Genomic DNA, 13,378 nt, shown 5'->3' with positions numbered 1-13,378 from the left:
ATGGGCCCCTCCGAAAAGCGGCGCGTACAACTCCAGTCAGCATTAGATAAAAGGACGAAGCCCACCTTTGTTCCACGCACTTGCTCACCGGCGGCGGTGGAAGCAACAACCCAAGGGTTGTAGCCGCAATCCTGCAATCTGCAGTACTTCGCCAGGCTTACAGCGATTCTACACCTTGTGGACTAGCCAAGGAGCAAGAAGGACAACGATCGCCCCTCCAGATAGCGGCGCGCACAACTCCATCCAACATCAGAAAAAAGGACGAGGCCCACCTGTGTTCTTCGCACTTGCTCAGTGGTGGCGGCGGAAGCAACAACGCAAGGGATGTAGACGCAATCCTACAATGTGCAGTTCTTCGACAGGATTACAGCGATTCTGCACCTTGAGGACCGGGCAAGAGGTAAGAAGGACAAATATCGGCCGCTCCAGATAACGGCGCGCACAACTCCAGCCAGCATCAGATAAAAGGACGAACTCCACCTTTGTACTTTTCCCTTGCTGAGCGGCGACGGCGAAGCAACAACGCAAGGGGTGTGGCGCAATCCTGCAATCTGCAGTATTCGCCAGGCTTACAGCAATTCTACACCTTGTGTCCCAGGCAAGCAGCAAGAAAGACAACGATCGGCCTCTCCAGATCTCGCCGCGCACAACGCAAGCTAGAATCAGTTAAAAGGGCGAGAACCACCTGTGTTCTGCTCACTTGTTCAGCTGCGGCGGCGGAAGCAACAGCGCAAGGGCTGTGGCCGCCACCCTACATTCTGGAAAACTTCGCAAGGCTTTCGGCGATTCTACACCTTGTGGACCATGCAAGCAGCAAGAAGGGCAATGATCAGCCCCTCCAGATACAGGCGCACACAACGCCAGCCAGCATCGGATAAAAGGGCGACGACAACTTGTGTTCTTGGCACTCTCTCAGCAGCGGGGGCGGTGGAAGCATCAATGCACGGGCTGCTGCCGCAATCCTAGAATCTGCAGTACCTCGCCAGTATTACGGCGATTCTACACCTTGTGTACCAGGCAAGCAGCAAGACCGACAACGATCAGCCCTTCCAGATACAGGCGCCCAAAACGCAAGCCAGCATCGGATAAAACGGCGAGGACCACCTGTTTTCTTCGCACTGTCTCCCCGGTGGCATCGGAAGCAACAACGCAAGGGCTGTGGCCGCAATACTGCAATCTGCAGTACTTCGCCAGGCTCACAGCAATTCTACACCTTGTGGACCAGGTAAGCAGCAAAAACGACAATAATCAGCCCCTCCAGATACAACCGCCCACAACGCCAGCAAGCATCGGAAAAAAGGGGAGGACCACCTGTGTTTATCGCATTGTCTCAGCTGCGGCGGCGGTAGCAAGAACGTAAGGGGTGTGGCTGCAATCCTACAATGTAACTTCGCCAGGCCTTCAGCGATTCTACACCTTGAGGACCAGACAAGTAGCAAGAACGACATATATCGGCCCCTCCAGATAAAGGCGCGCGCAACTCCAGCCAGCATCAGATATAAGGACGAGGCCCACCTTTTGTTCTTTTCACTTGCTCAGCGGAGGCGGCGAAAGCAACAACGCCAGGTTTGAGGCCGCAATCCTACATTCTGCAGTTCTTCGCTAGGCTTACAGCGATTCTACAGCTTGTCGTCGGGCAAGCAGCAAGCAGGACAATAATCAGCCCCTCCAGATACAGGCGCGCACAACGCCAGCCAGCACCGAATAAAAGGGCGAGGACCACCTGTGTTCCTCGCACTTGCTCAGTGGCGGCGGCGGAAGCAACACGGAGGGGGTGTGGCCGCAATCCTACAATCTGAAGTACTTCGCCAGGCTTAGCGCAATTCTACACCTAGTAGACCAGGCAAGCAGTAAGAGGGACAACGATCAGGCCCTCCATATAGCGGCGAGCACAATTCTTGCCATCATCGAATAACAGGACGGAATTAACAAACTTAGAGCCAAAGCGAAATTTTAGAGGCATACCATGTCTGTAAAGAAGCAGATCCAAGTGTAAGTGACACGACGGTTAGTCTATTAGATTAAAGAATCAGATTTTTGAAATCCTTAGCGTAACGTGTCGCACAATGATTGCGGTCCTGATGTTTGTAAGTGACGCTGCAATCTACATTTCCTTGTAAATCTCTCATGTGCACGTGCGCAAGCGTGGCTTGATACTGAAAGGTGTAAATGTGATTGTTTCTGAAATAAATGCAGTCGATAGTCTAGCGTCGTCCTGAGTTCCTGTTCTGTGTCTCCGTCTTTCGCGCTGCTTTTCTTTCCGCTAAAAGCTCGAGGACCACCTGTGGTTTTCGCAGTTGCTCAGCGGCGGCGGCGGAATTAACAACACAAGGGGTGTGGCCGCAATCCTACTTTCTACAGTACTTCGCCAGCCTACCGGCGATTCTACACCTTGTCGACTAGGCAAGCAGCAACAAGGACAACGATCGGCCCCTCCAGATAGCGGCGCGCACAACTCCAGCCAACATCAGAAAAAGGACGAGGCCCACCTGTGTTCTTCGCACTTGCTCAACGGCGGCGGCAGAAGCAACAACGCAAGGGGTGTGGCCGCAATCCTAGAATGTGACATCGCCAGGCTTACAGCGATTCTACACCTTGAGCAAGACTTTCATTTGAGCTAGTGTCCTTGTCTTTCTGAGCCTGTTCACCCCTTGACGCCACCTTGAACATTTTACAAGGTTCTCACTAATACTCGTGATGAGGTGTTTTGTGTACCCGGCTTGGTGAATGCGTTCAGTTTGCGCATCAAAGCTCAGTGCCATCTCATGCTGGCAAGATTTTTCCAAGGCTGCATTTAGGCATGTCGGAAGGATTCCTCGCTTGATTAGCTTGGAATGTGCACTACCGAAAGGGAGTAGCTCTTTGCACGATCTGGGGTTGTAGGAGCAGCAAATATGTCTGTCCTGCCTAAACACAAGTCTCAGGTCAAGAAACTGCAGGCTATTATCGCGGAGAAGTTCTTGAGTGAAAAGAAGCCCTTGGATTCACTACTGAAAATGGTGACAATGTTTTCATAAATGGCGCTTGGTTTTGAACCTACGTTATCGGTTAGCACAATTATGTAGTCATCCACATATCTGAATACCCTAACAACGTTAGAGGTCAATAAAATCCGGTCACTGACACGTTTGTCAAAACACGATAAATAAATGTCACGCAATATAGGCGCAAGGGACGACCCAATACAAACACCATCGCGCTGAACATAAAACTGATGGTCTAAAAAAACGGCAGTCGATGAAAGGTAAAATTCTAAATGTGTAAGGAAATCATCACAACTAATTCCTGTTTTGTCCTGAAATGGTAGTTCGCCAATGCATGCAATCATGTCTTTGATGGAAATCAACATTTCGGTATGCGGGATGGAATAATTCAGGTCATTGACATCAATCGATAAAGCCCACTGTGCTCCTGGCATTCCATTTCTAAGTTCCTGAACAACCTCATTAGAGCTGCGGACAAGAAAAGGGTCACCTAGAGGTAGGGACTTTAAATGGCACTGGAGAAAGCGACCAACGCACAGCTGCCAGGACCCTTTTTCGGAAACAATCGTGCGTAGAGGGAATTCAGGCTTGTGAGACTTGCCCGTAAAGAAAACATCCAGGAACTCTCTGTCTGCGCTCTTCACCATTTTCTTGAGCGGTTCCAAATTAATGTCAGTTATCAGCTTTACAGCGGTTTTCTTGACCGCGCCAGGATTGAACTTCACTGCGACAAAGTTCCTCTGCAGAGCTTCAGCTGCTTTCTCTTTCAGTAACTTCTTGGGAAGGACAATGAAGCCACCTTCCTTGTCGCATTGAAGTATCTCAAGATTGTTGTCTCTCAAGTAGCCCTTGATCTTCGTAAAAAGAGGATAAGAAGGGCGGCTACGGTTCACGTGCTGCATCAGGCAATCCAGGGCATCCGAAGCCACTCGGTCCTCATCCTTGTCTCTGGCTCTTCTTGCCACCTTCCTAGTCAGGGCAAGAAGCTCAGGTTGCTTCATCATAGGCTCAAAGCTTAATTTAGGGCCTTTCTCGAGCGTTGACTTCACACGGGGTTCGATAACCACATCACCTTGCACCCTGACGTCAGCCGAAGAATGTCGCACCTCCTTCACTTTGGGGAACCTTGCTCTAATCCTGTGCCATTGAAATTCCGTTGTCTGTGCCGCCAGCCGCTTGTAGTCTTGGATGGTCCTCTGCGCTTGTGTTCCATGGCCCAACAGGACGCGCAACCAGTCATTGAACAACCTGTTTTGAAGCCACGCTTCAGACTTCAGGATCTTGCAAATCCTTCTAGTGTAGCCCCATGATGGTTGAACAACACCAAAGATGGCTTGAACCTCAGGAGGCACCAGTCTACACTTTTAGTAGGTTAGTGAAGGAGGTGCGACAGTCTTCGGCTGACGTCAGGGTGCTTGGTGATGTGGTTCTCGAACCCCGTGTGAAATCAACGCTCGAGAAAGGCCGTAAATTCAGCTTTGAGCCTATGGTGAAGAAACCTGAGCTTCTTGCCCTGACTAGGAAGGTGGCAAGAAGAGTCAGAGACAAGGATGAGGACCGAGTGGCTTCGGATGCCCTGGATTGCCTGATGCAGCATGTGAGCCGTAGCTGCCCTTCTTATCCTCCTTTTAAGAAGATCAAGGGCTACTTGAGAGACAGAGAGTTTGGCATCAGCGCACATCTTGACACAGTCACTAACGTTTCCTGCACTTTGCAGCTACAAATCCGGCATTTCATCGACCCAAGTTCCCGGGATCAGCTGTTCGCCGTAACCGGACACGCGCCAGATCTGACACGCGCCAGATCACCGCCCTGAAGGATCGCGGACCTATCGGTAGCTCCTGCGCCTGCGCCAACTGCTGACCCGCCACCTGGATCACCGTTAAATAGCTGCAGCACGTCGTACGGCACCGTAGTTTGGCAGCAGTGCACATCTTGACACAGTCACTAACGTTTCCTGCACTTTGCAGGTAAGCTGAATCTTTCTAGGCACTCTGTCCGTGGTTTTTGCATGTTTGCACTGCTGCCAAATAGTTTCATGCTCTGCACTTATTTCTTTGTACAATCGTAAACCATCTTAGCGCGAGAGTAGTGTATTTTTCATTGGTGCTTCCAAGTGTGCATCGTTTTCTTTTTTCTTTTTTTTTCTCGTCATCTGCTGTGAACCATGCCTAGCGAACTTGAGAAATTACGGGATGAATTAAGGAAAGAACTTGCGAAGGACATTCCAGCATTGCGAAGCGTTCTTGAACGTGACCTGAGGAAGGAGCTGCGAGAAGTTTCACAGAGTTTAGATTACTGTAGCAAGCAATACGATGACATGGTCAATGAGTGTGCTGCGCTGAAGGCAGAAAACAAATCCTTAAGGGCTGAAAATGCCGCGTTGACCTCTGACCGTAATGCGCTACAAATTCAAGTGTCTGACTGTGAACTAAGGCTCAACAGCTTGGAACAATATTCCAGGAACCGAAACGTAGAGATCACTGGCCTGCCGGTAACCGAGAAGGAAAACCTTCCTGAGGTTATTGAGAGGATTGGGGAGGTTTTGAATGTACCCGTGACATCCGACGACATTGAAGTGTGCCACCGTGTGCCTACTAAAACCTCTTCGTGCCAGAACATAGTGCTACAGTTTCAGAAACGCTCAAAACGCGACGCCTTCCTTGAAAAAGCCAGAAAACAAAGAATTACCACAAGCGATCTTGGGCACCCTGATGAAGATGCAAATCCTGTCTATATAAATGAGCACCTGTGCCCTTCACTCAAGAAGCTGATGGGACTCACTGTTGCTCGTAAGAAAGATAAGCAATGGAAGTTTGCGTGGACGAGGAATGGCCGCATCTTTGCTAAGAAGGATGTAACTTCATCAGTGGTCCGGATCGATTGCGTCAATGACCTGGAAAAGATAGTCTAAAGATTTCGTGCGCCTACTGCGATTTCCCTTTTGATTAGGCATGGCTTCCCAGTTCTTTCTACCTGCAGATATCAATAGCCTTTTTGCAAAAAACAAAAAAGTAACGTCATTCTTTCATCTTAACGCACAATCTCTGCGCAGTAAAGAGGATGAAATATTCGCATTTCTTGGCTTGTTTGATTTCGAGTTTGACATAATATTTTTCACTGAGACCTGGTACCGAACTGATCATGAAGCCCTTATCATGCCGCATTATAACTCATACGTGCTAAACCGCCCAAACAAAAAAGGCGGTGGAGTAATGATAGCTGCAAAGGAATCCGTTCGGTGTTCAGTTCTTCCTGACTTTACTAAATCATGTGAAGATTTTGAAATACTTTCTCTAAAGGCTGGGCAGAACATTTTTTCTGTTTTGTACAGACCTCCATGTGGTAGCATCCCAAACTTTCTTTCATTTCTTGACACTTTTTTAACATGGATAACAGAAAACAGATTTTACTTAGTCCTTGGCGGCGACATCAACATAGACTTTTCTACACCCTCAACTCAGCAGCGTCAAATAAATAACCTGTTAGACTGTAACGGTTTCATTAATGCCATCATTGATCCAACACGCCTGTCCACATTGACTGCAAGTTCAATAGATGCTTTCATTACAAATTTGCATGACAAGTCAATCGTGTCTGGCGTTATCTCTGGCCAGGTTAGTGATCACCTACCGATTTTTTACTTCATAGATAGTCGTATAACAAAGTCCAATAAAACTACTCCGCAACAGCGACAGTTAGTGAATAAGGATACCTTGACACGCTTTCGGTCTAGACTTGAGCAAATGGACTGGAGTCCAGTTTATGAGGTTACAGATCCTGACAAAGCATATAATATATTTATAAGCATCATAAAACCGGTATATATTGAATGCTTCCCATATCGAAGCACCAGAAAACCACAGAGTGCTCGTAAGCCATGGATAAAGAAAGAATGCTTAAAGATGATAAAACACAAAAACTACCTTTATAATTGTTTCATTAAGAATAGAAGCACTGATGACTTTCCTATATTTAAGGCGTACAGAAACAAGGTGACATCATTTCTGCGTCAGGCAAAGAAAGAGTGCTTCCATAATCTATTCAACAAGGATGTTCTGAAGCGAAGTGATAAGGTATGGAAACAACTTAATACCATTATTAACCCATCCAAGAGCATTATAGAACTGGAAGTCATGATAGATGATGAGACGTTATCAGGAAAAAAGCTGGCTGATTCTTTTAACGATTTCTTTGTGTCTGTTGCGCATACTATTCATGACCCTACCTGCATGAGATATCTTGGTCAATCAAACTCGTTTACCGCTTTCCTGGCTCCAACAGACCAAAACGAGATTATGCGATGCTTTAATAGCCTCAAAAATAGCAAGTCGAAGGACGTGGATGGGTTCCAGATCCTACCGTTCAAGCATGCAATTGATGTCCTTTGTCCTATCTTAGACCATGTCTTTAACTGCTGTTTCGCCCAGGGCACCTTTCCTAGTAGGATGCAAACTGCAAGGGTCATCGTAATTCATAAAGGAGGGGATACTAACAATTTATCCAATTACCGTCCGATATCTACACTCCCGTTATTTTCCAAATGTTTAGAAAAGCTGTTACATAGCAGGATTCTAGGTTTTTGCGAAAAGCATAAGTTGATCACACCCAGTCAGCATGGATTTAGGAAACTACACTCCACTGAGACCGCTCTTCATACACAGAAGGAGCTGATTTTAGAATCTTTCGAACACAAAGAACTAACACTAGGCATTTTTATAGATTTTTCTAAGGCGTTCGATCGCGTTAATCACGAAACCTTATTACTAAAACTAGACAGATATGGCTTCCGAGGTTGTTTTTATAGTATCATTAAATCATATTTAGAGGCCCGTTTTCAGCAGGTTGTGATTGATAACACACTATCTGACCCCAAGCATATTGCTGCCGGCGTACCCCAGGGTAGCATACTCGGACCGCTACTTTTTAATCTCTACATTAATGATATTGTAAACATTGACCCTAACAGAACTTTTGTTATCTACGCTGATGACAGCAGCCTATTTTTCAGGGCACCATGCGTATGGAGTCTGGAAGTAAATGCTACGAGGTGCCTACGTTCGCTACACCACTGGTCACTTTCCAATTCGCTGAATATCAATATAAGCAAAACAAAAGCTGTGCTTTTTAGACCCCGTAATAAGTCTGTTTCTGAGTTAACGTTATCGATCGGTTCATCAAAAACACACGTCTCCTCTTCCGTTAAAAGCCTTGGTGTCACATTCCACGAGAACTTATCTTGGGATGTTCATGTTGATAATACAGTTGCCAAAATTTCAAGAGTAGTAGGTATCCTGTCCAAGTTTCGGTACTACTTTCCACAATGCATAAAAAAACTTTTGTACGACTCTTTGTTCACCAGTGTTATAACTTATTGTTTCTTAGTCTGGGGTACAACCACTGTCTCCAATATTACAAAACTCCATGCACTACAGAAAAAAGCAGTTCGTGCAATTAACAACATCCCAAATGATGTACACACCAAACCTGTCTTTAAAGCATTACACCATGTACCTATTGTGCAATTGTACTCTGTCATGCTCCGCAAAAAGTACACATCAAATATTAATCAAGGAACTGCATTTCTCGCTGATTTGTCTCGACTAACATGCAGAGAACGCCCCTACAATACGCGCATCGGAGACAACTGGTATTTACCGCGAACGCGAACTAACTACGGCAGACAAATGCTGTCCTATAATATCCCGTCCATTTTAAACAATTTGTGAAAAACTGTAATTAGTGAAGAGTAACAGCATATAGTTTCTTTCTTTGGTGTACTAACTCAGCCTGCTTTTATGCCTTCCCTCTTTACGTGATATGTTTGATGGTTATGTGTTTTTTGATGCCCTGAACGTGTTTTATTTTCGATGCAATGTGCTTTTGTTTTAAATATGTCACAGGCATAACATATAATGTACCGTTGTGTGATTGTGGGTTTTTGTGCCCAATGTAGTTGCTGTAGGGGGCGGGGACCTCCGTCAAGCCTCTATAGGCTTTTTGTCCCCGCTCCCCATATCCTTGATGTGAAATAAACCTGATTGATTGATTGATTGAACAACCTTGAGATACTTCAAAGCGACAAGGAAGGTGGCTTCATTGTCCTTTCCGAGAAGCCATTGAAAGAGAAAACAGCTGAAGCACTGCAGAAGAACATTGTCGCAGTGAAGTTCAATCCTGGCACGGTCAAGAAACCGCTGTAAAGCTGCTAACTGACATGAGTTTGGAACTGCTCAAGAAATTGAATAGCGCAGACAGAGATTTCCTAGATGTTTTCTTTACGGGCAAGTCTCACAAGCCTGGATGCCCCCTGCGCACGATTGTTTCGGAAATGGGTCCTGGCAGCTGTGCATTGGCGACTTTCCAGTGCCATTTAAAGTCCCTACCTCTAGATGACCCTTTTCTTGCCCGCAGCTCTAATAAGGTTGTTCAGGAACTTAGAAATGGAATGCCAGGAGCACAGTAGGATTTGTCGATTGATGTCAGTGACTTGCATTATTCCATCCCGCATACCGAAATGTTGATTTCCATCAAAGACAAGATTGCATGCATTGGCGAACTGCCATTTCAGGACAAAACAGGAATTAGTTGTGATGATTTCTTAACATTTTTAGAATTTTACCTTTCATCGACTGCCGTTTTTTTCAACCATCAGTTTAATGTTCAGCGCGATGGTGTTTGTATTGGGTCCTCCCTTGCGCCTATATTGAGTGACATATATTTATCGTGTTTTGACAAACGTGTCAGTGACCGGATTTTATATACCTCTAACGTTGTTAGGGTATTCAGATATGTGGATGACTACATAATTGTGCTAACCGATCACGTAGGTTCAAAACCAAGCGCCATTTATGAAAACATTGTCACCATTTTCAGTAGTGAACCCAAGGTGCTTCTTTTCACACAAGAACTTCTCCGCGATAATAGCCTACAGTTTCTTGACCTGAGACTTGTGTTTAGGCAGGACAGACATATTTGCTGCTCCTACAACCCCAGATCGTGCAAAGAGCTACTCCCTTTCGGTAGTGCACATTCCAAGCTAATCAAGCGAGGAATCCTTCCGACATGCCTGAATGCAGCCTTGGAAAAATCTTGCCAGCATGAGATCGCACTGAAATTTGATGCGCAAACTGAAAGCATTAACCAAGCCGGGTACCCAAAACACCTCATCACGAGTATTAGTGAGAACCTTGTAAAAAAGTTCAAGGTGGCGTCAAGGGGTGAACAGGCTCAGAAAGACAAGGGCAAAGAAAAGAATCAGACGGTGGTGATTCCCTATATTCTTCGGCTTTCGCACAATCTCAAGAATGTAGCCAGCAGGTATAAGGTCAATGTGGTTCTATCTGCTCCTTGCAAGCTGTCGCGCGTATGCACTTTGAACAAAGCGAGAATGGTTAGGCAGTGCAAAACTAATCACCAAATCCGCGCCACTGTTTGCACTACTGATGTTGTGTATGCTGTGCCTCTTAGCTGCGGTCTGGAATATACTGGCCAGACAAGTCAATGCTACAAGGAAAGAGTGAGGCAGCACAAGATTGCGATAAAAAATGGATATGTGAGCCACATGACCACTCACGGCAAAAGCTGCAAGTATCGTCCAGGTTTTTTACACACCAAATTCATCGCAAGGTCTAAAGACAAATGAGAGCGTGAAGTCATAGAAGCTTATTACATCAAGCAGAGAGGTCATATCTGCATAAGCAAGCCATCTGTCTCGCTCTTAGAACAAGACATTATGTTTCTCAGTGGGTCATTATCAGAGTTAAAATCATTTCTTGATCCTTTTGGCACGTGTTCCTATGCTCTGTCACTGCGTGTTTTTTTGTTTTGCTTCTATCTTTGCCTGCTGGTGTGGTAATTAAGCGTTTTTTTTTCATGACTCAACTTAGTTGGAAGTTGGCGCGTGTCCTGTCTTGAGTGTGCTTGTCATCGTCTTTTTGCGCCTGTACGCTTTTTGCGTAAACCATGTCAAGCTACACCTTGAGGACCGGGCAAGTAGCAAGAAGGACAAATATCGGCCTCTCCAGATAACGGCGCGCACAACTCAAGCCAGCATCAGATAAAAGGACGATGCCCACCTTTGTTCTTTTCACTTGCTCAGCAGAGACGGCGGAAGCAACACCGCAAGTGGTATGATGAAGTCGAGAGTTCGACGAAGACTCGTCTGGTCGGGGACAAAAATGTTGACGAAGAAGAAGGAGCGCCGACCAAAGAAAACAAAACAACAAAACCAGACGTTTCGGCTCCGGTACGGGAGCCTTGTTCACATTGAAATGAAGCAAGCAGCTCAGTGGCATTACATATGCTTGAAAAGAGGGCGCAGGGAGCGTGCGTAGATTGGGATAAGATTTCCATCGTTGCGGTTGAGGGTGTGACTAGTAGTTTGGATGATTAATGATTCCAAGTGAAGGCGAGGGTATAGCTTCTTTTCCGTTGAAAGCACGTGTGCCCGACCACAGTCGATGTCATGCCTCTATATCAGTGACCGTCGCTAACCTCTGTATGGAATCCGTCGAGCGCCGTTTCCTTGAAACGTTTGCATCACCTCCTAGAATTTTTCTGTGTTATGTTGACGACTGCTTTTGCCTGATTCGTAATTCTGACTTAGCCGCCTTCTCGCTCCATTTGAATTCTATAGAACGAGCAATAGACTTCACTACCGAAGAAGAAGCGAATGGTGCGTTGCCATTTCTGGATGTATTGATAAGGCGGGACAGCAATAAGCTCAGTTTCAGCGTTTATAGAAAACCGACCCATACCGGAAGATACCTTAACTTTAATTCGGTTTACCCTGCTACACAGAAGAAATCAGTCGCTATGTCCTTGTTCAAACGATCGCAACACATCTGCAGCTCCCTTGAAGACCGGACGATTGACTTTCAAACTGTACGACAAGAACTTTCAAGCAACAACTACCCGACCTCATTTGTGCAATCTGTGGCAAAACAGTTATGTCGCCCAGCAAGCGATACTCCTTTGTCACCCATGAAACGTGCTGCCGTGCCCTTTGCTCCCGGACTAAGCGAGGCTTTAGTACGCATCATGCGCGCCTTTGGTGTTCATATCGCCCACGTTCCGACAAGAAAACTGCGCCATGCGTTGGTAAATGTCAAAGAACCCCTTCCCAAAGAAAAATATCCAGGCGTAGTGTACAAGGTTCCTTGTTCCGACTGTGACTACGCATACATTGGCGAAACCGGAAATTTCGAGAGGCGACTAAAAGAACATAGTAGAACGATGTACGCAACAAAAAAGTGGATTCAAATGCTATCGCCGAGCACGCAGTATCTACAGGTCATGACATCGACTGGGGTCGGGCACACGTGCTTTCAACGGAAAAGAAGCTATACCCTCGCCTGCACATGGAATCATTAATCATCAAACTACTAGTCACACCTTCAACCGCAACGATGGAAATCTTAACACAATCTACGCACGCTCCCTGCGCCCTCTTTTCAAGCATGTGTAATGCCACTGAGCTGCTTGCTTCATTTCAATGTGAAAAAGGCTCCCGTACGGGAGCCGAAACGTCTGTTTTTGTTTTTTGTTTTCTTTGGTCGGCGCTCCTTCTTGTTCGTCAACAAAGGGTATGACAGCAATCCTACAGTCTGCAGTTCTTCTCCAGGCTTACAGCAATTCTACACCTAGTAGAGCAGGCAAGCAGCAAGAGGGACAACGATCAGGCCCTCCATATAGCGGCGCGCACAATTCTTGCCATCATCAGACAGAAGGGCGAGGACCACCTGTGTCCTTCGCACTTTGTCAGCGGCGGCGGCGGCGGCAGCAACAGTGCAAAATGTGTGGCTGCAATCCTACAATTTGCAGTACTTCGCCTGGCTTACGGCAATTTTACACCTTGTGTACCACGCAAGCAGCAAGAAGGACAATGGTCAGCCCCTCCAGATAGAGGCGCGCACAACGCCAGCTAGCATCGGAGAAAAGGGCGAGTACCACCTGTGTTTTTTGCACTGTCTCAGCGGTAGCGGCGGAAGCAACAAGGTAAGGGCTGTGGCCGCAACCCTACAATTTGCAGTACTTCGCCATGCTTACCGCAATTCTACACCACCTTGTGGGCCTGGCAAGCAGCAAGAAGGACAATTAGCAGCTCCTCCAGACACAGGCGCGCACAACAGAAGCTAGCGTCAAATCAAAAGGAAGAGGACCACCTGTGTTCTTCGAAATTGCTCAGCGGCGGAGGCGGAAGCAACAACGCAAGGGCTGTGGTCGCAATCCTACAATCTGCAGTTCTTCGCCAGGCTTACAGCGAATCAACACCTTGTGGACCAGGCAAGCAGCAAGAAAGACAACGATCGGCCCCTCCAGTTAGCTACGCGCACAACTACCGCCAGCATCAGATAAAAGGACGAGGCCCGCTTCTGTTCTAAGCACTTGCT

Source organism: Amblyomma americanum, chromosome 2 (genome assembly GCF_052857255.1).
Source record: "Amblyomma americanum isolate KBUSLIRL-KWMA chromosome 2, ASM5285725v1, whole genome shotgun sequence".
In the NCBI taxonomy this organism is placed as follows: domain Eukaryota; kingdom Metazoa; phylum Arthropoda; class Arachnida; order Ixodida; family Ixodidae; genus Amblyomma; species Amblyomma americanum.
The sequence above is the reverse complement of the archived record's forward strand: the minus strand, read 5'-3'. Positions refer to the sequence as shown.